Below are 26,078 nucleotides of genomic sequence, written 5' to 3'. Positions count from 1 at the left end.
CTTATTAAAAAGTAAACCAAAATAATTAATGGATGAGCGAGATAAGCAAGTGCAATTGGTAACAGATGGTCTCGGAGTTCATTAGCAGAAGGAAAATCTTCCTCTTCAATTTAAGGTAGTCCTAAAACGTTTTGTTGTAGACAACAGATGTCTGCTCAGCCCTCCTAGTTCGCAAGCAACTGCACGAACGCTCCTCCAGGAGCCAGAACACACTGTCTATCGTTTTTGTGGCAATTTGGTGTAAGCCAAGAGTGCCACTTTGCCGAGAGCCAAGGTGACGTTGCTGTTGACAGCCATGCTCTGTGCGTCCCCCCACGAACCCGACCACAGCCATGGGCTGAGCGAGCCAAGCAGCAGCGCTTGGAGATTTTCACGGCAGGGGTGCAAGGGAGGTTGCAGAAGGGCTCTGACTTCTGCTCCCCATGGTCACGGCAAGTTGCTTCCCTCCTCTCCCCCTCCAGATTTGGTGCATCTGTGTCCCCAGCCGAGGTGGGCACGGTCACTAATTTGCATTCAGAACATCCAAAAGCATTTGTGCTGTTCACTGCGTGTGTCTGGTAGCAAAAATATTACTGATCTCAGTACTAACCTAGGTAACGAGGGGAAGAATAAGGGAACAGAGGCTGCATGCTCATTCTGGAGACCCGTTTCAGTCCCGTGTCATCTCCAGCAAGTCACTCATGGCCAGGTTTTCAATCTAGAATGCCTAGCAGCATAGGCAGGAGCCTAGCAAAAATTGTCCAAGTGCCGCATCTCACTGGATCACGCCAAAACATTTGGTTGTTGACTGGTACAAGCAGAATTATTGATCCAGCACGTGCTGGTAGCTCGGTCTGAGTTTCTTAAGGCGGAGGAAGTTCGTACGCAATATTACAGCAGAAACATTAAACAAAACTAAAGTGAGTGTGAGATTCGTCCCTGTCTTTCTGTTCAAAGCTTTACTGGCCAGAACATTTTAGCAAAGGCTTTTTTGTTTCCTGGCATCATCCTAAAGTGATAACTGGGCTCATGTTACATTGATTATCAACTAGCCGACATTAGGCTTTCTCCTAGCCCAGAGCTTTCAGGGTTGCTTTGGAGCATGTCTTATTATGACAGAATATAGAAGGACTGGGTATGTGGATTACTGGTGTTTGATCCCGAATAAATTCACGTTGCAGACATCCAGCTGGATGTAGCAGGCTTTTTGACAGAAAAGAATTTCCTGTGCAGCCACCCAGTACCTTGAATTTAGTGCCGGGCAATGGGAAAGCAGACAGGCAGAGGTGATGTGTTTCTGCTTATACTGCTGGGTGCTGAATGCATGGGGACGGTGTGAAATCCGCGGCAGTTGCTGAGGTGTTGCAGAGCCGCCCCGCGTGCAGCAGCCGACCCTGTGCTCGGGCGCGGGGCGCGTGCCCGGCCGCAGAGCTGTGCCGCGGTCGGCGTGCCGAGCACGGCCCGGGCCCAGGGCTGGCGCTGCCGGCCCTCCTGGCCTGGACGCCTCTCCTTCAGAGACGTTCCTGCCGATCATTATTTAAAGAGCCTAATAACCGCCTTGAAACAGCTGATTAATGCATAATCTTCATCGTGATTACATAGCATAAGTGGCATTAATTTGAAAAGCCAGCTAATTATGAAAATAATTGTTGCAGCTTTTTCATTTGAGCAAAATGGAGAATATCAGCTTGTGCTGTGGAGAGAAGGAGGGATGGGACGTCAGCTGGCTGGTCACCCGGCTGGGGGGACCCCATGCGTCCCCGCAACCCTCAACGGGAACGGTGAAGCGACACAAGCTGGGCAGTCTGCTGCACAGTGTTCAGACAAACAAGCTTGGTCAGCCCTGAGAGCGACTGCGCCCAGGCCCTGCCACAGCGACCTCGCTGTGACTCATGGCAGTGCAGAAAGTCAATGGGCTGTAAAAAGCCAACAACAAAACAGTTTCCACTTTTATATACCACCTATAAACAAGTTTCATCTGAGATAGTAAAGCTAAAGGCCCTTTAGTGTTGCTGTCTGTCTCTAAGCCATTTCTGCTTTCGCTCTGGTTTTGAAGTTGTTTCAGATGTCTTGGAGATTAATGGATGCTGCTCACTTGACCTGGTGCTAACGACCCTTTCCCAGTATTGCCTCTGTCTCTTCAGGTCCCAGCTTCCCCCTTCCTTCTTTCTTTCCCTCCTGTAGCTTTGCAGACAGATGAAAGATGGCCGTGCTGAGGTCTGTCACGCTTTGTAACATCCTCCTGATGTTCATGGGGGTATTCACTGCCTCATTTATCCGGGAAGGGGCCGTGCCGTTTCCTTGACCAGTCAATACAGCCCACAGACTCCCCACTGCAACGCCTTGTGCTGTTCAACACACACTGCGGTTTAACAGCTTCTGGTTGAGTTTGTCTGCATAAATGTTTTACCCTGAAAACCTTTTTATGCCACGTTTGTATGGCCTTTAGTGCCACGGGATCCGGGTTGGGGAGTCAGCCTTGTAGGAGATGCCTTGGCACGAGCTGTCGACACCTTCTCAGGCAGGACACTATCAACTGATATCACTTTTACATATTTTTTGATGGAGTCACCCATTATTACATCCAATTTCTTGGATTTTAAATATCAATCACCAGGCAGATTAAATAATTATTCAGTTATCTTTTACCTCTAAAGCAGGCTAATTGCTCTCCAGAGAATGTCAATCAGCGTATGGGAAAACATGCTAGTTAGAATCACCGTCACCTCTTACTATTTTATGTTATTTTGATGACCACTGATGTTGTTGCAGAGACGGGGAGTTTTAAAAATTCAAAATAAGAATTGAAAGCAAACGCCTGAAACTCTCCTTTAGATCTAGACCACAAGGGCAACGATAGGGCCGGGCCGCGGAAGGAGGCTGGCGCGGGCGTGTGGAGGGAGCTTTGGGTGCAAAACACAGAGGATCTCACTCTTAACTGCGAGGCAGAAAATGCGTCTCTCTGCTCAGGGTAAAATCTGGATGCCATGAAACACCCCAGATCCCATGGACGCCAGTCAGAACAGGCCCGGGTGTGTCTGCGTCAAGCACAGACGCGCCGCACTCCTCCCGTGCCCAGGTGATGACGCTGGCAGACCTTCGGAGCGGCCCCGGGGAGCCTGGTCGGTGGGATGGGAATCCTTCCCCAGAGCTGTAGCGTATCCTGAGCTGTGGCTGCGCAGGCTGAGTGCAATCCCAGTTATTTTTAGCTCTGTTGAAAGCTAAGTCAAGAAAGTCAAAGTATTTTAGGTTTTCACTTTCTCCCCTCTTCCCCTTTTTAACAAAACAAACAGCGTCATTCTCGGAAGGAAGAACCCAACAGCCCGCAGCGTGTGGTGTGATCTCTTATCTTTTACTCCTTATAAAATCACCGAGTTGCTTAGCTCTGAAGAACAACTATTTCTGATAACACTTTCCTCTCCCCCGCTGACAGTGTTGTTAACACATGGAGACAGCTTTCTGACAGTCTCTTTCCATGCGACATCCTGGAAGAAATACTTGTTCTGAAGTAGCTCTTGCTGCGGATGGAGCCAGCCTGAGCTCCTCCGGAGAGGCGAGAGCTGCTGCCGCCGTCTCACAGACCTCTTGTGCCCCAGGGTTTGTATTTTATCTATTTTTTCTTTGAGGTCACGAAACGTCAACAAGAAGTTGAAGAGCAGGGCTGGCTGCGGCCTGGCAACGTGTCCTCGTCTGACGGGCTCTGTTCCGGGGACAGCCGTAGCGAGCGGCCGATCGGGGCCGGCCCACGTCACCGGGTGCCTGTTCCTCCAGGACGCTGCTCGGCGGGTCCCCGGGGCGGGGGGACGGGAGAGCCCTTCCTCACACGACGTGCCTCCCCGGGAAGGCCTGGGGAACCCACGCTGCTGCGCGTCTGACCTGTCCGCTGCAGAGGACTTCACTGCCACGGGCCAGGGCCCTCCAGGGCCGGCGTCTATACCGGTAAAGAGACATGAGACAGCGCTGGTGGGAAGTAAAAGAAAGTCCTCAGGAGCATGAGGTTGTGCTCTGGCAGTGGAGCTAAAACTCGCAGAGGCTGCCTGGCAGCGTGGGACTCTTGCAGCCCCAGATGCAATAATAATGAGTGCAGTGGAAGCAGCAAAATTCAGAAGGCGACAAATATCACCAAAAAAAAAAAAAATAAAAAGGAAGAGCAGTGACAGATTCGTTCACAAGAAATCTCTCTTTGCACTTTGCACCAAGGAGCTGCTACTATGAAATGCTCCAGAGCTCAAACGGAGCTGAGGCTGGGGCTGGTCCCTGCTGGCCAGGCGCTGAGCGAGCCCCGGCCCTGACGGCGATGCCGGCTGGGGCGAACCAAGCGCCCCAAATCCTCCTGCAAGCGGACGGGTGCGGGAGGCAGCGCCGAGCAATGCTGGGGGCTCCCGCCGTCAGCGCCCCGTCCCCTCGGGTCCCTTCTTGCCGCCTGGGAAGGCCTCACCCGCGGAGACGGGCTGCGGAGCCCTGCCCGCACCTCCACGGGCGCCCGTCGCGCTGGGCTGTCCCTGTACGCCCTGCCGCCGGCCCGGCACGGGCTCGGGGCAGGAAGCAGAACTTGCAAACTGGCTGAAACAAACCTTCTGGGAAGGAGCTGAAGGTAATTTCCCAGGTCTGTCAGTGGGTTTCTGCTTTTGACAGAACAACGGAGCGGCAGGATCTGAGTCCCTGTCCCTTACACTGCTGCTGATCGTGCATCAGCCCTGTCGCGTCAGTGTGGCACGGCTTAATGTGATGCAGCACAGCCACATATCCAAAGCAATTTCAGGCTTCATAACCATGCATCACGCAAGAGAGACGCTGTGCAGGAACGGGCTGCGGCTGCTGCTCACGGGCCCAAGCTGTCCCCAGCCCACGGAGGCCGCTCGCTCTCCGGATGCTGATTGCTGAGCACCCAGGAGGAGGATCTGACTCCGAACACGGGAAGAGGATTAACCTCAGAGCTGGTGTGTCTGTGCTGCTTACGCTCACACGCTGCCTGTGTTTGTTATGCATCTCTTTTCTAAGAATTAAAAGGGCACCAGGGCTGTCCCCGAGCAAATGTTACTCCGCTGGCAGCTTCCCTGGCTCTCAGCTCCGGGGCGTTTCCAGCTGCAGGGCCACGGGGTTTGCTTTGCCTCCGGAGCCTGACGAAGCCCGTGAGGGTCCTGCCCAGCCGGAGGCTTCCCCCCGCTCCCTGGTACCCTGCAGCGAGAGGGAGCCGAGCGGGGCTCAGCGCAGCCCCTCGGCAGTGGCTCTGCCCGCTCCCGCAGCCTGCCTGGGCACGGTGCTGGGCGCCCGGCTGACCCTGCCGGGTTTGCTCCCTCCCGCAGCGCCCGGCGGGACGAGCTGGCAAACCCACGGGACGAGCTGGCAGACCCACGGGACGAGCTGGCAGACCCACGGGACGAGCTGGCAAACCCACGGGACGAGCTGGCAGACCCACGGGACGAGCTGGCAGACCCACGGGATGAGCTGGCGAACCCATGGGAAGAGCTGGCAGACCCACGGGACGAGCTGGCAGACCCACGGGAAGAGCTGGCGAACCCACGGGACGAGCTGGCAGACCCACGGGAAGAGCTGGCAGACCCACGGGACGAGCTGGCAGACCCACGGGAAGAGCTGGCGAACCCACGGGAAGAGCTGGCAGACCCACGGGGCGAGCTGGCAGACCCACGGGAAGAGCTGGCAAACCCAGGAGTGCTGCCAGCTCCTCGGTTCCACCGCGCGCTGCGGCACAGCGAAAGGCCAGGTCCTCGCTGCGTAATGCCAAGGAGATGAATTCAAGCGGAAAATCAGATATGCAAAACCTGTGTGTCCCCGAAGGAGGGATTTTCCCGCCTGCCAGGACAGAAAGCCTGTCACAGCAGGCTGATCCATTCCCAAGAGACGGCATCTCCCTCTTTTCTCGTTTTGATATTGAATATGCAAAATCCTATTTCATTTGCACTGTATTAGGTACTTCATGTCACAGGGGGTGACATTCTCCTCCTGTGTATAAGCTGTTTAGCAGATGAGCAGTCAAGTGGCAAAGAAATACATTATTAATGCTCTGGTTAAATTAACTGATTAAAAACACTGTAGCTAAAATGTATGTATCAGCACTTTACTCACAGTGAATGAGAAATTAATGGCATACGGCAGCTTGTTTTTGTAACGAAAAGTAGCTTGGGAGGGTCTGGAAGGGCTGCCACCTCCAGCGGGAGGGAGATGCGGCTGTTCAGCGCCTGCGTCGCATCCTCGCCCGCGTGTCCGGGCGCGGGCACAGCGCATCCCCGCGGGGCTGCGGCACGGCTGGGCACGCGTTGCGGCTTCGAGAAACAAACTTCTCGTTTGCAACTCCTACTCGCTTGGCCTAATTGGCAATGTTTCCTCTGCCGTTTCTTTGAACAAGCTGTTCTGGTGCTGCGCGTTCGACACCTGCGAAGGAGCGTTCACCGCAGCAGCAGTGCGTGACCCCAACCGAGGGAGCGGATCAAAGCGCTAATCGGAGATCAAGGGCCTTCAGCAGTGCGACAGCAGAAATAAATTAAGTTAGCAGCAGATTTCTTAGTGATATTTACATTTTTAATTTGCATAATACGTGATTAAAATGAAATGGGCATTTTTAGTTTTTAAGCAGGCTCAATTAATTAGAAAAAAAAAGCGCAGCATCATAATCTCCTAGGAATAGATTCCCACCAAGATACGGGCAGTGAGAGTGCCAGGAAACTTTTCATTTAGCGAGCATGGAGCTCACAGCAGAGCACGGATCTCCTCAAGAGACCTGTGAGGTGCAGCCCGCGAAGGCCCGAGGGGCAGAGCTGCCAGAAGCAACCCAGGGACCCTGCCCCAGGCCCAGGGACCCCGCCCCAGGCCCAGGGACCCCGTCCCAGCGGTGGCTGGGCAAGGCTCCGTCGCTCTGCGGCTGTCCTTCAGGCGCGCTCACTGCTCTGGACGAGGTGGATCTCCCAAGCTCGGGCACTCCCATTCCAGTCGCTCTCACTCTCGGATACCTCGCCAGATACTTGGGCTCACTTTGATTAATTAGCAGTTCAGAGTTTTTGTGGGTGGATTGCCACAAGTATGGAGTCAACGCGCGGTATTTCGTCGTGCCCCGCGTCCTGACCCGCTGCGGACAGGGAGGAGCAGCGGGGCTGGTCCGTGCCCCGGCACGGGTCGGGTCCGGTGCCCGGAGCTGCCCCACGGAGCAGGGCGCTGGAGGAGGCTGCCACCGGCTCCGAGGCACGAGCCGCTCCCTGCCCAGAGCCTCGCCCAGGCTGGGTCCTGGAAATCACCAATGACCAAATGAATCAGGCGTGCTCAGGTGTCATTTTTATGGTCGTGCTTTGGCACGTTTTAAATGGGAGAAAAAAATGTTTAAAAGCTTAAAATTATTAAGGATCTATAATATAGGGTTTAGGCAACCCAGCTGTAAGTATATTTTTCTATTGTGTTTTACTGGCCTGTGGTGTAACCTGGTGTTAGATGTGACGTCCACCCGGCACGCAGCTCAGGCCACAGCTGCAATAAATCCAGGCTCATGCCTGTGACGGGCTGGGCTTGTAACAAAACCCGCAGGGTGAGGAAATTCTTCAGATTTGTCTTTATCGTGCGCCGCGGAGCAGCTCGGCGCTGGCACCGCGTCTCCCTGCACACGCTCCCCGTCACCGCGCCCTCGCAGCGCTTCATTGCGGGTGCAGGGCAGAGCCCGTGCCCCGCAGCGAACGCTCTGCTCGCTCACCCCGTGCGGGCCCGGCCGATGGATTTGTGGAAAGTCGCTGTACGCTGAATACGGGGTGTTGAAAATGGAAACCGCTTTCTTGGGAATCAGAATTGCCTTCCCGGGTCAACTGGGATTAGCGAACGTCGGGGCGCTGCGCCAAGGGAGCCCGGCACCAGGCTCCGCGGACGCGCGCGGGACCAGGGCACCGAGGGGAGGGCTTGGCCGCCTCCGGCGCCGGGGCTGGTGGCCGGGCAGCCGGCCGTGCCCAGCCGGAGACGCCGCAGCTGAGACTCAATGTACGGATCCGTTCCGAAGAGTGGGAATGGCAGGCGGGAAGGGGGCTGGCGGAGGAGGAGCTGTACCACCGCCTGGCCTTACGCTCCCCCCGGCAGCGGCTCAGCCTCCAGCCCACCCGGCTTGGCTCGCCGTGGGTTTTTAAGTTCTCTGTCTGTTTTCCGTCCCTACCAGTTATTAGCTCCCATTTTACCTGGAAATAGAAATATACCTGGTATAAATATGAAATAGAAGATGTCCTGCAGTGAAATGAAGTCTCACATAGAAATTCAACCCAATTAAAATTACAATTATTGCATGTTAATTAAATTCTTCTTAAATATTCATTGCTAAGCGGCAGCTAATAAATGTTAATACCCACCTGGCATGTAGCATATAATATTAGACTTAAGGAATCTAAATTAAATCCTACACTTCATTTACAATGTCACCAAATACCGGCAGTCAACTGATTGTTTCTCATTCTTGTGTTGATGCTTCCAAAAATCAGGCTTGAAGTAAGATGATGCACTGAATAACAAATGCAATTCTGCAAATATTATGACATATTGTTTGTCATCTGCCCTAAATATTTAACAGTTCAGTTTTACAAGATTTTTATGCCACATGCTGAGAATTTGCTCCCGGTCGATGCTGAATTTGATTGACAAAATGGATTCCATTCAGGAGCTGACAATCCCAAACCCTCGTCAGGGTCTTTGCTGTTAGCATCTTGTGCTTCTTCCCCTCTTTTTGAAAGAAAGCAGAGAGGGGAAAAAAAGAAAGCAGAGAGGGAAATTCTTTCTGCTTAATCCCATCTGCTCTCTACAGAAGAGCCTTTATGTAGGGGAAGATCCAAGGTCTGTGACAGATTTCAGCAGGTCCCCAGAGGTGCGTGGTGCCGACGGGCGCGCGAGGCGCGGAGGGATTGAACAGCCCCGCGCTGCCGGTGCTCAGCGGCAGCCAAAACGTAATCGGGAGGTCTAGACACCCATTTTAGCCTTTTTATCTTCCCGTTTTAATGTCGTTCAGCAGAGAGAACTGGGCTTGGCCAGGATGCGGTGGTCGTGCGTGCTGGGGCAGGAGGTGGTGGGGAGAGGGGGGCTGCTCCCGGCCGGGGCGCGGGGACCCGCGCTCCCTCGCAGCTCCGGGCCCTGCTCCCCGGAGTGACGGCAGAGCCGCGCTGGCGAGATGGGCTTCTCCTCTCCATTGCCACCCGGCTGCTCCGTCCTGGCCGAGCGTGTCTGGCGGCGTGGGGCAGCCGGGGAGAGGGCGGCCGCTGCGGCTGCACGACCCGGTACGTCGTGAGGAAGAAAGCTCAGGAATTTTTAGAAATTCCTTCACAATCTGCCTTGAGGAACATCTTTCATGGGGGGAGAGATCTGCCTAGGGTAGGCATTTTGTCAGCGTGGGATGTTCAGAATTTTTTATGAATGGTTTTTATTCCATCCTTTTTTTTTCTTCGCCATTTCATAATTGTCAATTCTGAATGTCCAGGGTAATTACAGCTGAAGGATTGCTGACTTAAAAGCAGCACTTTATTTCAGGGAGTGAAAGCAAAAGAGGGAATGACAGAAAGGTCCGCTCTGATGCATGCTTTCATTATTTTCCTGTCATCTGTACTCTCAGTTTACAAACAGCTACACGCAGAGCAGGGCGTGCGGAGGGATGCGCTGGAACCACCCGGCAGCACGACTGCAAAGGGATTTTAAATTCCTCCAAATGATCAAAATCAGCTATTAAAAATCTTTTCCACCTCATGAAAGCAAACGGTGCACATGCAAAGGCAGCTTGTGCGGAGCAGCGATCGGCTGCTCCGGGGCTGGGGCGCTGGGTCCCCGTCACGGCGATGGGCACGCTGGGCACGCTGCCCGCGCTGCCCGGCTGCCCGGGGGCTGCCGCTGGCCCCTCCACGCGAGGCCAGGGCCGTGGTGCGAGCGGGGCTGGGGGCTGGCGGCAGAGCAGGGCCCCGATCCCGTCCCCGCTGTGCCCCGAGCGGGGCCCAGACCCACCGGGGCGGGCGGGCGCCATGCGGGATGGGCAGCACCCGCCGCAGGGCACCCTGCCAGCCCGCTCGGGTCCCCCCTGCCCGGCGCGGTGCCACGCAGCGAGCGGTGGGTGCAGCCCGTCCCGGCGCAGGGCTGGGAGCCGCTGCTCCGCCGAGCGACCCAGCTGCCGCGCTGGCAGGGCTGAGCGCCTTGCAGTGGGAGCCGAACCAAGTCTGTGCTAATGAAGCTGAATATTCATTATTATGACTAAACAAACTGAGTCACAAACTAAAGTGGGTAAATTATTGGTTTGGTAGCTCAGAAAAGGGGAAATTTGAAGACCATTCCAATCATAGAGGAGGTGGAATAGGAAAACTTTATTAATAGATTCAAATCCAATTAAAATGCAGGTTAGTCACTGTGTAGCGCTTCACGCCGGTGTCGTCAGTGACAGGGGGTGTAGCCGCACCCCCTCTCTGCTCAGCAGTGACCTGACCGCTTAATTCTTCACACCAAACCCCAAAGCTTTGATGCTTTGTGATAATTCCAAGATTTATCATCGTGATCACTGTTTATTTAATGGTAAGGACACTGTTTCCTCGACTACAGCATTATGAATTACCAAGGATTATGTGTTCAGTGCTCCTATTGATTCATGCAGAGCTAATTAATGAGATCCATCACCCAATCATAAACATGAGCAATAACACATGCCTCGTTAGCACAAACGAGCAAACTGCTACAGGGAGCGTGGAGGGTGGGGGCAGGTCTCTGGAAGGGTTAATGGGATAATATCTACTGATCCAAGTAAAATTTGTTTTATAAACTCCTAAGCAGGCAGTGAGGAGCAGCACCTGGCTGGGGGCTGCAGCTGGGTTACTGCTTCCCTTGGTGGCCCTGCCCTTGGGGTGGGTATTTCTGCTTCCCTGGGGCAGTGGGGCTGCTTTCAGAGCTGAGGAGCTGGAGGAGCAATCAGAGCATAAAGCAGACCTGTAGATCTAAGGTAGGTTTGTTACACTTTCTTTAGATAAACATTTTTGTTATCTGGAGCTTCTCCTGTAGGTGATGCAGGAATTGGTCTCTTCTTCCAGCTCCGGAGCATGGCATAGCTAATGAGGTTGTTGGAGGAGTCAGGTTTTGGCCAGGCACAGGGAAAGGCTGGGGAGGTAGCTCGGGGCTGGGAGCTCCCTTCGCTGGTGGGAGCAGAGCTGTGCTGTGGTCAGAGCGCAGCGGGGGCTGCTTGGACCCCGTACCCCTGGGTCCCCATCTACTCTGGGTCTGCTGGGACAGTGCCCAGGGGGAGAGCTTGCAGAGGAGACTGGCAGGTGAACTGGCTGGCTTCCCACGGGATGTGAAACAAGCCCTTACTTTCTTGCTTTCTTCTGGAATTGTTTTTTCCTGCTATTTTGTTCATTTGAGATGAATTGGTATCTCCTGTGCAATGATTGTGTGGTGTAAGTGACCTGGGAGCTATAAGCTGAGAGTAGCATGAATTCAATGGAGGAAACTATTTGATGTAAGTTAAGCAAACTTGGGAGGAAAGGACACTTATGAGTGGGAGATGCAAAAGGAGCTTAAAATGCAGCTGAGCTGAATTTGACTTGAATTAAAAAAACATTCAAGGAAGAGATTTCTGACAGGAAAGCTGAGGAGTGAAGGTTTCCTATTCCCCACCCTATTTATAAACCAGTGAACATGAGCTGGCGTTCCCGCTCTCCACAGCGAGTCTACAGTCAGCAGATTGTCGGTGGGGAAGCCACGGGCAGTGGGGCAAAACAATCCCCCCTCTCCCTCCTGCGCATGGGGCGAGCAGCCATGGAGCAGCCCCACAGCGGCTGCTACTGCCGTGCCTGGGCCAGAGACCTGGATCGGGGACGGTGCCCCTGACTGACCCTCTGATTTACAGGTGACTGGCGCAGAACTCAGTAATATCTTCAGTTCTAAAGAGCTGAGCAAGTCAGAGCAGCAAGCAGAACAGTCTGTGGGGAAGCAGCTCTGGAGTGGGTGCTGCAGACACACACCCTGCTGTCGTGCCCAGCACCTGGTCTATGCGTTGCTTTCTTCTTGATGTACGCAATATATTTAAAGGCTGCTTGGAAAAGATGTTTCTAGTATCTTCTGGCCCAGCAGTGAGTGGGACTGCTGGGTAGCAGCGTGTGAATCTGCTGAAGTGCCGCGTCACTGCTGCACGCCCCGTGCCAAAGCCTGAATTAAGCTCCTGCAAATGTGTCGGTCCCAAAAGTGTCCCAAGGGGGTGGGGGGACGTGCAGGGCGCCAATCCAGCTCTGAGTCCCGCACTGCTCGCCGACGTGCCCTGTGCCGCGTGGTGGACTGCACCTCGGCTGCTCTGCCAGGGTGAGCGCGCACAGTCCATGTGCTTCATGGGATTCCCTTAATTAAAATCAACTGGTAACATCTTGGGGCTATGATAATCAAAATACACGAGTTGGCATTGGAAATCAATAGCATTATTTCTGGTCATGCTGTGGACCTTGCTGCTGAAATGTAGAAACAATGCAGAAAAGATCTGAAATGAAAATGTGAAGTGAGATACGAGGCTCCTTCATCGCGTTCTTTCCCCTGTTCCTGTGCAAGTGAAGGGGTGGGTGCCGCCCCTGCCCCCTCCCTGGTGCCCCAGCAGAGCCGTCGTCTTTGGAGCGGGAGAGGGGCAGCTACCGGGATGCTCCCGGCCGTGGAGGTGACCTTGCCCTCTCTGGAGCAGGCAGTGCAGATCTCCAGGCTTTGCTCAGGTCTCTCTTGGGTAACTACTTGCAAGAAATGCAGCGTGAATTATTTTACTACTTAAATACTCTTTATGGAAATACTTGGAAGGCCTGACCTCAGTCACATCTCACCAGACAATGAGCTGGAATAACCCGACTGCTTAGCGTTTCACTCGACTTTGTAGTATAAAGAGAATCCTAGAGCTTTATAGTGCAAAGAGGAAAACCAGACACCAGCTAGAAGGCAAGGGGGAAAAGAAGACGTGATTTTTGAAACTTGCAGATGGTAGGATTAAGGCCTACAAGGACGATTCTTTGCTCAAGATGAGCAGCGAGTTGGGCACTGAGCCCTGCTGCGGGTCTGGGTACCCTGCCTGCGGTGGGAACGCTGTCCCTCCCGCCTTGCCGGCAGGCGGTGGGGCCACGCAGTGCCCGTCGGTCCCCTCCTGTGGGACCAGAGCCGTTTCAGTGCCCACGACGTGGTGCGAGGCGCGTGCTCGAATTGCAGGCAGCAAGCCAGCTCCATCCTACCCCCTGTGGCTGCCACTTTGCGCTTTAACCCCAGGCCCCCCAGCTCCCCGAGGAGGACAGGACCGAGCTCAGCTAGATGAGGACCACGGCGAGATGTGACAACTGTCTATAAGTGTTCAGAAGGCGTCAGCTCTTATTTGCACAGGTCCCGGGAGGGTGAGCAGAGATAGTGAAGATCAGATGGAAATTTTAGGCTGGACTTCAGCAAGAGCTTCCCTGCTGCAAGGCAGCAGACGGAACACGCAGCCCCGTAGGACGGGAATCTGCCTGCTGCTGCAGATAAACTCCCGCTGCTCTCCCCCCACTTCTGCTTTCCCCTGGCCTGTATCCCCAGGAATGCTCTGCCAGAGACCTTGCAGGAGAAATCAGGCTACTGGGAACTGCGACAGCCAGGAAAAACTGTTTGCAGTTGACAGACAACCCCAAACAGCAGTGGGTGTGCTGCGATGCTGGTGACACGCTCGGGAGCAGGGCTTTAATGCAGAGCTGCACAGGGTGGGCGACGGAACGAGAAACCCGCAGGGCAGCAGAGTCCTGCGTCTTCCCTGGAGCCCAGGCAGTGCCCTGGGCTTCTGGAGAAATCATCTGAAAGGAGCACCAGGTGCTTCCCAACTGTGCAATATCCCAGCTTTCCCAGTTGCCTCTGAGCTCACTGCGGGAGAGGATTAACCTGGGAGCTAGGCTGGCCACGCTGGCTTCGGCACCGGGCGGCCGGCTGCCTCCCAGTCCTGGCCTGCAGCTTCTCAGCCCCGGGACGGGGACCAGGAGGGCTGCTTGGGGAGGGTACCTATTTTAAAAAATAATCTGTCACTTCACAGTGAAAGAAACCTCACTTTTACCTTTTAAAGGAGAGGAAACTCTGCTGTTAAATGCTCTCCTGGCACGTCATAGTGCAAATGGAAGAAAGCGTCTGGAAGCTGTGCTGTAATGACTTGTGATGCTTTGCCACCCAAGAAAGCACTTGGGAAATCACTGGGAGGAAAAAATCTTCGTTTACTCTGCAGGAACCCTGGGTTTTATGCTGCTTTTGAGTTAGCGTGAGGAGCTTTAGGACACTGAAAGCTCCACTCAGCTGAAGGAAGGACAAACATACCCGGGGTGGAGACTCGTTCCAGTTATCCATGTCAGTAAGTTTATAGCTCCCTTCCCTGCGTTCCCGGTGCCCTGCCAGCAGTCACTAAAAACTGAAGGTAGCGTCCATGTCCCCGTCAGCCGGGTAGAGCCCTGCCTGCCGGAGGTGAGCTCTGGAGAGGGCTCAGCTCCGGGCTGGCTGGAGGCGAAGGGCCCGCGCTGGCGAGGGAGGTGGTGGGAGCGTTCCCCAGGACGACAGGCACGGCGCAGCCGCGTGCAGCTTTTCTGAGCTATAATTGCTTTTCTCAGATGAAATGGCAATGGCGCCGGGGAATAAAATCGGTGCCGTGTTAGCACATTGGCAGCTGGGGGCATCCCTTTGCGCTCACGCAGTGCGGCAGAGCAGGCTGCGAGGGGCTTCCCGGGCGGTGCGGGAGCCGCTTCCGGAGGGGAGGTGTCCCCGGGAGAGCCCTCGCCGAGGGACACTGCCTGGCCTCCCGCTCGCTCACAAACACTTTTGTTTTCAGATGAGAGCTTTTGCCAGTGGCCTGGCGATCCACGGGTGTTTCTGACCCTTGAGTAGGGGCGAATGTGGAAGGAGAAGCTGTGCTTGATGCCGAGTGCCCCCACCTCAGGGTGTTTCCTGAGAAAAATGACGGAAGGCACTGAGCACGTGCTACAGGGGGAAGCTGTCAACCAGACTGGCCAGAGAGTGCCCTGGCTCAGTGCTGCACGGCTCTGATCCGGAGCTGGTTTGTGGGTTTTCCCGTTCAAACGCTGCGTTCAGAGGTGTGCGCTTTCTGACCGGGTCCGGTGGTGGCAGAGGCTTTGTGCGCATGGACGGGTAACGGGACGGCAGCTGGACGAGCTGGAAGGGGACTGGGTTTGTAACTGAAAGTGTTAGGAAATGCTTCAGGACTTCTGGAACGTAAGCCAAACTGTAGTGCTGAAATCTGGGGAAAATGCACAGAGTGGCAGAAATCGGATTTTCCTGTCCCATCTCGTCCGCTTCTTCGCAGGAGTGAGCTGTCTGCTGAGGACACGGGGACGCGGAGCGAGGGCTGGCGCTTTGGTGCTGTGTCTGTCCCCTCGGGCCAGCCTTGCCCGGTCGGGGCGAGCAGGCTGCGGGCGCTGCTCCTCGCCCAGCCTGCAGCACAAAGCCACCTGCAGATCCTCCTCGGCGAAACCTGGGCCGTGTCCCTGATGGTCCCCTACCACGCTCACTTCAGAGATTTTAATTGCCGTAATCCTTTTCCATGTTGGAGTAATGAAGTGCTTGCTTCCCCAGTAAGCAGGAGTTAATTTGGGTGCATTCAAGCTCTGTGTTCATTTTTTTTTTTTTTTTTAGATTTGGGAGGCTCTTCTGAAGCATTCATGTTGAACTAACAAATTTTCATTAATGCTTTTAAATGGAGATGAAAATGATGTGTTATCTCAGAGATGTCAGGCTTGATGAAACCACAAATCCCACTGGTTCAACCTCTGCTCCTCCCGCTTTGTGTAGCTGAGCCGTAATGCAGTAATGATCTTGCAGAACCCCTGACTGGATTAGCATGCCGAACTGCCGCTGCCAGCTGGACTCTCTTAGCTCACAAGAGCTGCTCTGAACTTCATTCATTAACGTGCTGCTAAAACAAGTGAATGGGTCTGAAGTGTAAGTTTCGTCTTTGTTTTCCCTCACCTAAGCAAGCATACAACTATTTATTTCCTCCTGTAGAGTAATCCAAACACAAATCCTAGGAGCAGCCAGGTTAATCTCTTTGGCAATTGAAGCTGGTCAATAGAATTCAAAGGAAGGGTGAACATATTGGATTGGGCAGCAGAGAAAACCCAGTCCTTCTTTTCTTTATCCCTTCATGAAAGGACGGCTCACCCGCATGCTCCCTGTGAGGATCGCCTGGCTAGCGCAGTCGGCACCGTGGGGTGGGAGCTGCCAGGGCAGCCAGCTCTGGCTCCCGCTGCGCTGCTGGGGACGGCGCGTCCCGTCAGCTCTGCTGCGTGGGGTGGTCACGGCAATGGGGTGGGAGCCCAGGACGGCTGCCGTCGGCTGGTGGCCCTGCTCTGCGGCATGGGGTGGTTACAGTGATGGGGTGGGAGCCCAGGACAGCTCCTGTCAGCTGGTGGCCCTGCTCTGCGGCATGGGGTGCTTACGGTGATGGGGTGGGAGCCCAGGACGGCTCCCGTCGGCTGGTGGCCCTGCTCTGCTGTGTGGGATGGTTACAGGGATGGGGTGGGAGCCCAGGACAGCTCCTGTTGGCTGGTGGCCCCGCTCTGCGGCGTGGGATGGTTATGGCGATGGGGTGGGAGCCAAGGAAGTGCTATGGGGATGTGTGCAGCCATGTGCGTGCTTAGGTGTTGCTTTTTCCTTTTATACAGATTTTACTGTTAATAATGCTGGTTTTAGCTTCCCCTCCCAGAACACATACAAGCAGGTATTTCTGATCTGTCTCAAATATATCTTGTTAGCAAATGTGAATATACAGAGTATATTGTGTGGATACAAGAAACTTATTTTTTCTTTAAGAGTTCTTCAAATAATTCTTGCTTGTTAAGTGCCAAAACAAAGATACATAAAGGTCTACTTCTGCAGGAGGAACATAAGGTAAAGGTCACAGGGAGAACATATGAGGGTTGTCTGTGGAGCTAAAGGGATAAACACAAATGCCTTTCCTAGCTTCTCTCACTCTCCTGATGCTCACCCACCACCAGTGGAAATAACGCAGTCTTTTCTGCAGGAGAGGAGGGGGGGAAAGAGGCATCTCAGCTGTGCTGAAGAGCTGCATGTGCTGAATCTCTTTCTGCAAAATTTCAGATACTAATAAGTAAGCCTTTTCCTGGTTTAATAACAAGGAATCTTCCCAATGTCAAAGGCAGTATTAGAAACGATGGGGCTAATTAACTCCCGAGTTTTCCTGTGACCTTTGAAGTCTGCACTGAGACACACTTTGTATAAATAGACTGAAATAATATTGAAGGGTGATGGTTGTTTCTTCAGTTTAGTAGCAAAAAAGGTTTTCCTTAAACAAATATGGCAAGCGTGCAGAAAGGTCAGCAAACTGCGTCCCGTATTCGCTGCAGAGAAGCTGGTATTTAAAACCCACCTTGTTTCGAAGCCGAAGCCGGCTGCGGTGGGTGTAATCCCTTTGGCAATGCCCCTGCCTGCACCCATGTGGAGTTTGCCCACGTTTCTGTGTCTGCAAAGCACCCGCCTGTCGCTCGGGCGTCGGGTGTGGGGAAGGAGCACGGTGGCTGCGGGCTTCGCAGCTCCTGGCGGGACGAGCGCTGTGCTCCGGTGGGATGGGGCTGCCCCAGCCAGGAGACCCCTCCACCACGGCACCGCCTTGTCCTGCTTGTGTCCCCGCTGCCCGCGCCGATTGGTGAGGAGGCGTTTTGGGGCAGAGCACTAGGGGTTGGTTTAATTACCAGGTTCCAAGGTCTTTGTGCTTAAATGAACTTTGGTTCCGTTCTCCTCCCGTTACACAAGCTTAGTTGAACCCCACGTAATAGTGCAGACTTCTGGCAGGTTCTCTAGTAAGTGGCTGTGGCTTTATCTGCGGATTAACAACCACAAGCTGGATGAAGGTCGTGGTGGTATAAACACGTACGATGTCATGGTGTTTCTGTGCAGGGGGGCCAGAGCATAAACGTGGCCGTAAAATCATCGTAACATCACACAGCTCAATGACAATATATTGTCTAATTATGGAAGGCTCAAAGACATCCTCAAGAAGATATAAAGTGGAAATGTAGGTCTGTGGATGAATCCCGAGGAGACTGGGTAAAAGAAGCGGGTAGTAATGAGTAGTGCAGAAAGAAGGACTTGAGGAAATCCAACTATAAAAAGATGGGGAAAAGGGGTTGTCTGTATAGCTAGGAAACAGCTAAAACAACAGTCCAAAAGGGAAGCATAAAGATGGAAATTGGGTAATAAATCTCTGCCCCCATCAAAGAAGAGACAGTTCTATTGGAAAATAAAAATAACATTCCAGAACACAACAGAGTGGAATTTATAGTCCAATTAAAAATGCATGACTAAAATAAGAAAACCACAAATACTTTTCTCCCTCCTTTAGGTAGAATAGAGTGGGGGGGGGGGAGAGAAGGCTGTTAGAAACTGCAGGAAAATAATAGCTGGTGCGTACGATTGATTAAAGACTTCTCTCTGCCTCCGAGTCGGTCGGCAAAGTCCCAAGCTGCTGCTTCCCCTGGACTTCGCTTCCTTTGCTCTGCGCCGGCTGAGTGCCTGGCTCTGGCGCTCCGACCTGAGGCTGAGAGCACGAGAAGGAGCCCAGGGAAGGGACGGTCTCGCCTGGACCGTGCCTGTGCCTGGCCGTGACAGGGGCTGGCTGTGCGGGGTGTGACCGGACTAGGCGGGGATCCTGTAGACGTGATTTCAACCTGACAGTTCCAAACTCTTGGGGGATGCAGCTGGGGATGGGCTGGAGGACCTGTAGTGGTGTCAGCCGAGAAGCCGCAGCGGGAGTCGGGAGCAGCCCTACGGCTCCCAGCGCCCGGGGAAGCGCTGTGCGATTGCATTAACGTGGCTACAAACCCAACGAGACAGCCCGCAGCTCAGTGACAGCAGGTTGTGGAAGTACAGAGGCACAAGGACACCTGTCAGCATCCCATGAAACAGGAGGGCAGATCTGAGGATGATCTCTAACTCCCGAAGAACGTGGAGCAGGGGGACAAACGCCGACGTGCTGCGCGGGGAGGGCACGTCCCTCGCGGCTGACGCTGGTGTCGGCCCCGCGGTGGGGGTTGCCCCTGGTCCCGCTTCCACGGGCAGAGGGAACATCCACGCGTCCGGGGAGGGAGGGAGAGAGGAAAGCAAACGCCGTTCCTATCACAAAAGCTCCTGAAAACTCAGGGCAGCTTTTGCATGAGCAAGAAAAGCCGCGCTAGCCGCACAAACCATCTGGAGCTCCCTGTGGGGATTCAGTAAACTTCCTCAAATTGCTTTAGACGTTCTCACTCATTTTATGTGCAGAGTTCAGCGAGACACTGTTTCCTATTCGAGCGCCACTTGTCACTTATATTTGGGTCATTTTTCTTCTCTCTGCCAATACTCTGTTCTCTGGCTCCTGAGTCTCCCACGTCCTTCCCAGTACCGGCGCAGAGGGGCCGTGCACCTCGGCACAGGTCCCGCAGCCGGCCCCGTCGCGCTGTGGGGGTACCCCGGCACCCCGGCAGTGTCACAGCGATGGGGCGACCGCGGGTGCGTCCCGGTGCCAGGGCCGTGGCTCAGCTGCCTGCCCCATCCCTTCCTCTCTGCCACAACTGCCGTCTCCTTTCTCCATGCCCGTCCCCAGCTCCAGCCCCGCGGCAGCGCAGGCGGCGGTGCCAGCAGCACCAGCTGGCGACCACGTTTCTGTCTGCTGCTGCTTATCAGGAGTCAAGCCACAGACACTCACACTCCAGCAGTGAATTATGATATAAAAATAAGCATGGGCCTGATTATTGGCTTTGTCTGCTTTTTGCAGACAGATGCTCCATTGTTTGTTGAGCCTGTTCTCTAAATCCACGGACATGTACGTGGTGGTTTAGCTTTGCGGGCACTCTTGTATTTTAATTTTTAAAGTGCACCCTTTAAGATGCCCAACAGATGCATTTTGCGTGTTGTCTGGTAGCGTGACCTTCTCCCACAGCACAGTCTATTTAGCCGTGACCCAAGGCCAGAAGAGATTTGTTGCCCAGCCCTATCAGAGCAGTAGGTCCCCCCACAACCTTGGGCTAAAGAAAGCATGTGCGTGTGTCGCGCAGCTTTCCCTCGCTGCTGCTCAGTCAGTCAGCTCAAGGAAGGAGAAGCTTTGCTGGGCTGGAGCGGACCCTGGCTCAGAGTCTGATAGCTCTCTTCTAGAAAGAATATGCAAATATGCTGAAGTAACAGTCATTAATTGCTGATCATTCTGTCTCGCAAGGTATAGGTATGGAAAGCTGGACTCCTAGGAAGGTGCCCAGTGCGTGTTCTCTGTTGGATGACCATATAGGTACCTCTAGTGCCTATAGGGACTTAATTTGCTCAAATATCAGTCATCTCTGAATATACGAGCTCTCATGATGATAAAATTAGCTTGTGTCAAACATTCTGACCTGTAAAATGCTGTCCTTTGTCTGTTTGCAGACACAGTGCATACATGGCAAGCAGATTCATTAAAAAAATGATTTTACATAGGGAATATTTTGAAACATTATGCCTACCAGAGTTGTTGTGCGCATGTTGGATAGGAAAGAGCCCCTGCTGGTTCATCGCGCTGTTTGTGACGTTTTCCAGCCTCAGCCCTGTCCCATCTACCACTACTGCAAGAGTGTGTCCTGGATAAGGGGATTTGGGGAAGCTCTGCAGTGCTCAGCAATCTCAGCTCCCAGGGATACACAGGAACAATTTTCCTCACACTCCTCGTCATTTCAGGTTTCATTTCTGAAGAAACTTAAAGGAAGACTCAGCCCAAATTACTCTGTATTTGCCTCCCATCAGAGCAAAATTATAGGACAGCTTTTACTTGATTTCTGCCTGAAACCCCATTTCGTAGTCAAGTACTTTTTGTATGGATCCCGCTAAATAAGAGGGAAATGCAGGTGCTTAAAAGGGTGCAAGCCAGCCTGGAATCCCTGACTCTCGGCAAGCTTGGCTTGCTTCAGCCCTGCAGCCAGAGGAGATGCGGGAGGACGTCTCCTTTCGGAAGTCCTTCTGCTCTGGCCACAGCTTATCCCGAAGGGAGGTGGCTGCGCGGTGCCGCTCCCGAGCACCGGAGCCTCCGGGCAGCGGCCGTGCCGCCCGCGCTGGCTCTTCCTCGGCAGCGGCACGTAGCCGAGACCCTTCTGAGCACCCGCGTGTCCAGTGGGCTTTGATGGAAAGACACTGATAATTGCTGCCTGGAAATCTCGACGCTGTGCAGCACCAAGAAATGTTTTTGCTGTGGTGCACGGTGCCAGGAGACGCATGTGCAGAAGAGCCTGCCTGAATGGAAAATTCCTACGGAAGAAATACTGACCTGGGCCAGACGCTCTCTGCTGCTGATGCCAAAACTAGATTTGTTATGCTTCTAAAATAATAATAGAGCAAAATTTCTCAGCATCTTGGTGACAGACATTTCTTCCCTAAGTTCTTCAAAGGAGAAAGCTCCTTTTTTCAGACCTCACTGAGGTCACTTAGGCTACGGCACAACAACGCTCCATGGCTTTCAACAGCTTTTTCAATTAACACCAAAATCTAATGAGAGTACGTAATCACAGGTATTCAACTGCCACGGGACTGATGGGAGACGCAGACTTCAAATGTGGTGCCTTCAGAAACTCAGCTAAAAAAAGCTTTTTTTATGCATATTAGTCTGATCTGTGCTTTTTCCCGTGTGCGTTTCACCAAGAGGACGATATTTAGTTAATTCTGACGGAAGGAGAAACCTCTTTGCCCCACATGGACTGAGAGTGGTCCCAGCAGCGAACATCGAGCGGGAAGGGTTGTGAGCAGCCGCAGGCGCTGCTCAGCACTGCCCGGCCGGCAGCGTAACGCACACCCGAACAAAGACCCGGCGCAGGAGCCCTTCTGCCACCGGGAACCCGACGAGCAGACAGCAGAAGGGGATCGTGCCCCCGGGAGCTGAGACTTTGCTGTTATTATGAATTTTTAATGTTGTGCTTTGCTCATGCATCACACACGCGCAGCCTGAAGCCAGCCTTCAGTCAATAACCTGTTAATCTCCCTCCCGTGTTTCATCCTGCCGAGCTCCGGGGTGTTACCGGCCGGCTGCGTTGGTGCTGAGCAGGGGAGCAGATCCCTCGCGCCCGGGGTCAGCCGGGCCCTCGCCGCTCGGCTGCGTTGGGTGTACTCGCTGTTCTTTCTTTCTGTATGATTGCCTCTGTATTCATGGCTTTAAAGTGCGCTTGGGACGCTCAGCAGGGCGCCTGGGAGACAGGGCCGTGCCCGAGATGCGTGCGTCCGTTCTGCCGCCGGGATGCGGTGCGGAGGGCGCGGGAGGGGCGACCAAAGGCTGGCACGGAGGGAACTCGGAGGTGCTCCGGAGACCCGGCCCGTGTCTCACCGTGTTCCAGGTGTTCCGCGACCTGTGCGTGGGATCGGCTCTCCTGGCTTCGTCAGTCGCGGGCAGAGTGCCCGTGCTGGCCGTGGCCGTGGCCTCGCCCGCGCAGGAGTGCGGTCGGGTGCGGTGCTGCTGGCTGAGCATCCTGCATCCCAGCCGCGACCTCACCCCTCCCTCGGGAAGTCTCGTGGCAATCGTCCCCTCCTTTCTTGCCCTTGGTCTGAAAGAGCTTGACTTCTATAAATCAAGTGAAGATTGAAGTACTGTAAAAGACGTGCAGATCTGCAGTTGTCTCTGAGCACAGCCGGTGGTTTCTTGGTGTCCGGCAACAACGGGCTGAGAGGGGGAAATTTTTGGCTCCTCCAAGTAGCCACAGATCACTTGAGTCTGGGCCACTTTTTTGCTTTGGGTAGCCAGGAAAAAATTGAGTGCAAATTCAGAAGGGACTGGAGTGTGGAAGTCGTGTGTTAGATGTGTGCCCAGGTAAAGAGGAGGAACCTTTATTAAGTGTCCCTGCAGCACAGGCTACCCGAGAGTGGGTTCGCGTGGCTGATTCAACTGGAAATAATGTTTTCAAAAACAAGATGCATCTGTTCTCTCCTCCCCTAATGAAGTTATTTAGCACCCTACTATTATACTGTTTCAGAATAAATAGGATTCACTGGCTGATAAAAATGACACAAAAAATGGATCCAGACAGAGGCCGTATGTGTGGAGCGACGGCAGCGCCTGAGCAGCCGTGCCACGCTAGCACGCTTCCCGTCAGCTCCTCTTTGTAGCAGAAGCAGTACCTGCTTTAAAAACGTGCTGGCTGCTGTTTTATTCACAGTTGGCTAAAGACGGCCGTTGTTTAGAGTTCTTGGTTCAGGAAGGTGTGGGACGTGCTGCTTCCCAGTGATGGGAAGGGTTGGGCTGGGGGTGAAGAATGATTAAACCAAATAAACTGAAGAAGAAATGGCCCCTGACTCCCTCTTCTTCCAGAATCAAATTTCTGATTCTCGTGTCCAGAAGCATGGTGGTGTTGACATTTTCAGATATCCACTGTAAAAAATAGCGACCTTTATAGCTTGCTCTTAGAATTGTGTGAACTCTGCTTGTGTAACATGTAACCCTCCAAGGTGCTGTCTTCTCTAGGAAAGCTTCAGGCTTATAATGAACTTTTTTCCCCTAAAATTTGAAAAATTTGAAAAGCAAGAAATGCCAGACTCCACCTTAATACCCATGATGGGGCCATGCAGGCCCCTCCAGATGCACCTTGCCAGCTTCTGTGCCTTTTCACCATCGTCACACATGGCTTCTCACGTTAATTTATGCCGGTCGTCTTCTCTGGGGTCCACGCAGCCCTGTTCACGCTAACGCTAACATCCAACACTGAGGAGGAGAGACGGCTCCATCACCCGAATCCCAAACCTCATCAAAGAATGGAGTCAGATTTATTTGACAGCTGTTTTCCATGAAAATGTGTTGAGAGGCATTACATTAGTACTGCTGCTAAATGCTTCATTAATTGACGTTCCTGTCAGCTCTGCCAAGCGCCCATTAACGCGCTCGTCCCGCCCTCCTCTCCGTAGCACTGCTGTCTCCCCGCTGCTGGAGCTCCCCAGCGCTCACAGGGTTTGTTCCCGTCAGCCTGGGGTTGCCCAGCGCTGCTCTCGGCCAGCACCGGGAGCCTCGGGGAGGCTCGTCGGGGCTTGGAGTCCCTCCTTACCACCGCAGGCTGGGCTCCCCTCCCGTCCCGATGGGAAGAAATACCCTTCAGCATCCCTCAGGGTACTGGATATCACTTTTCTTTCCACGTAAAGATCAGAAATTATGTATGAATCCTTTCTGTGTATTACTTTTGCGCTGTTGGGAATAATTACACCATATTCATCTAATAATGTCCTATCGACTTATTAGCATTTTATAGGATTTCACCCGTTCTCCTCTGCCTTGCTAACAGTGGATATTTTACCAGGATGTCTTTAGATTTCCTTCTAAATTTTCTACTTTGCATAACTTTTAATTTATCTTTATTGTTACCAATTTAATATTTTTCCTTTGTGCTTTTTGTGTTTAGTTTCTGGCTTTTAATTTTATCGCTGGCTTCAGTTCAGCAGTAAACTGGGATGGGCTCCTCGCCAAAGCTATCTTCGTCTCGGATTTGCCAGAGAAAATGTATCCCTGTATTCTGGTAAATCCTCTGGAGCTGCCCGGTCGCCGTGCTCTCCTCCCGCCGGCGCGAGGGCCGGTGAGGGCTTCCCGGGAGCTGCCGGCCGCTGGTGCCAGCGCTGCGTACGCAGGTGCCCAGAACCGCCGGGTGACTCAGGTTACGGACGCGGTGTGTGGCGTGGCAGACGCCTCGGAGCATCGCTGCGACGCAGCTGGATTTCATATGGACGGGATCCCGCGTGCCGAACTGCGGCGCAGGGGGTTTTCACCTGCTTTCAGGCAAGGTCTTTCCGCAGTGTGCTTGTCCTTCATTCCAGAGCTGAGACACAGCTCAGAGGAGTGGAAAGATGCTCCCTGGCTGGCACAGAGGAGTGGGTCCCAGGTCCCCTCCAGACCCAGTCCTGGGTTAGTGGAGAGCTGCGAAGCACCTCTGAGATCCTGCAAAAGCATCTGTTGGGGTCCAATTTCCCCTCTTCCAAACCTCCTCCTGGCTGCCTACAGCATTTCCTGCTGTTTGGTAGGAGCTGCAGAAAGCTTTTCAACAGCCAGGGTAAATTCAAAGTATTGGGATTTAAAACCAGGGGTCATGGGGGTCCTCATGTTCCTGGCTGAGAGAAGGCTCCATTTTCTTTGCTCTCTGCAAGCCCGCTCCAGCAGTGCTGTTCTGAATAACGCACCGGTTCCTAGAATCTCAGGCACAGGCTGAGATTGCAGTATTTTTGAGATGTAATGAAAAAGGTAATTTTCCCAGCCTCCCTGCAATCTTCATCATTGGGGAGGTATTTTGTGCAATTTTCGGTACTGGCTGTAATCATGCTTCCAGAGATGATAGCGTGCGGCCGTATTGCCAGGGGCTCTGTGAACCCTGCGATGCTCTGGCCCCCAAGGAAAGGGAAGCAGCGAGTACAGCCGTATGGGTGCCATCTCTGCGGGAGCTGCTCACGTACAAAGCCCCGGCGCTGAAAGCACAACGTGTCTTCTAGGCAAGGGCCTGACACCCAGATTTGAATCTGCTCGTGAGATGAGAAGCTTAAAAAAACAGAGGTCAAAGGTGAATGAATCCCTCGAATGTGTTAGCACACAGAGCATATGTCCTGGGAAAGGGGCACCGACATGTCCCTGGCGGCATACTGCTGTCTGTCACTCCCCTGCCATGCTGTCTCTCCAGGGGAGAAACCCACAGCACTGAAATGATGATGATGATGATGACCGTCATCATAATTTTGGCAGGATTAGTTGCTACTCAGTGGAAGGGACACGAGGTTCGTATGATGTCCGGCGCATTAGCCTTTGAAAACCTGATGGGACTTGAAAGAGCCTCTAGAGATTGCCGGGGACTTTGTAGCCCTCGCTTCGTCTGCGATCGTTTGTTGAAGCCAAGGGCGGAGGGGAGGCGGAACAGGCTTTACGGAGGACATAAGGGCTGGAGGAAGAGGTGCAGCTCTAAGGCAGCAGAGCTACGTGGCTGCTGTTCTTCCCCCTGCTCCTGGGAGTCCCTGTGGCGGTGGGTGTTGAGCCTGGCCCGGTGCGGGTGGGCAGGCACGGGGCAGCGCTGCAGCGTGGATCTCCAGCTGCGTCACCAGCAGCCGCGCTCTCGCCGCGCTGCCGTCCCTGGCCCCGCAGAGAGGGTCTGTTACATCAGAGA

At 53.7% G+C, this 26,078-nt stretch overlaps 1 protein-coding gene across 2 annotated transcripts in view; it reads right to left on the bottom strand.

The window, feature by feature from the left end:
• Positions 1-26,078, bottom strand: part of GRIK3 (glutamate ionotropic receptor kainate type subunit 3) — a 116,242-nt gene that overhangs the window by 53,310 nt on the left and 36,854 nt on the right. The window lies entirely within an intron of this gene.

The sequence above is a fragment of the Opisthocomus hoazin genome, chromosome 17, assembly GCF_030867145.1.
Source record: "Opisthocomus hoazin isolate bOpiHoa1 chromosome 17, bOpiHoa1.hap1, whole genome shotgun sequence".
NCBI classification, from domain to species: Eukaryota; Metazoa; Chordata; class Aves; order Opisthocomiformes; family Opisthocomidae; genus Opisthocomus; species Opisthocomus hoazin.
This window is presented reverse-complemented; position numbering and strand designations above follow the sequence as displayed.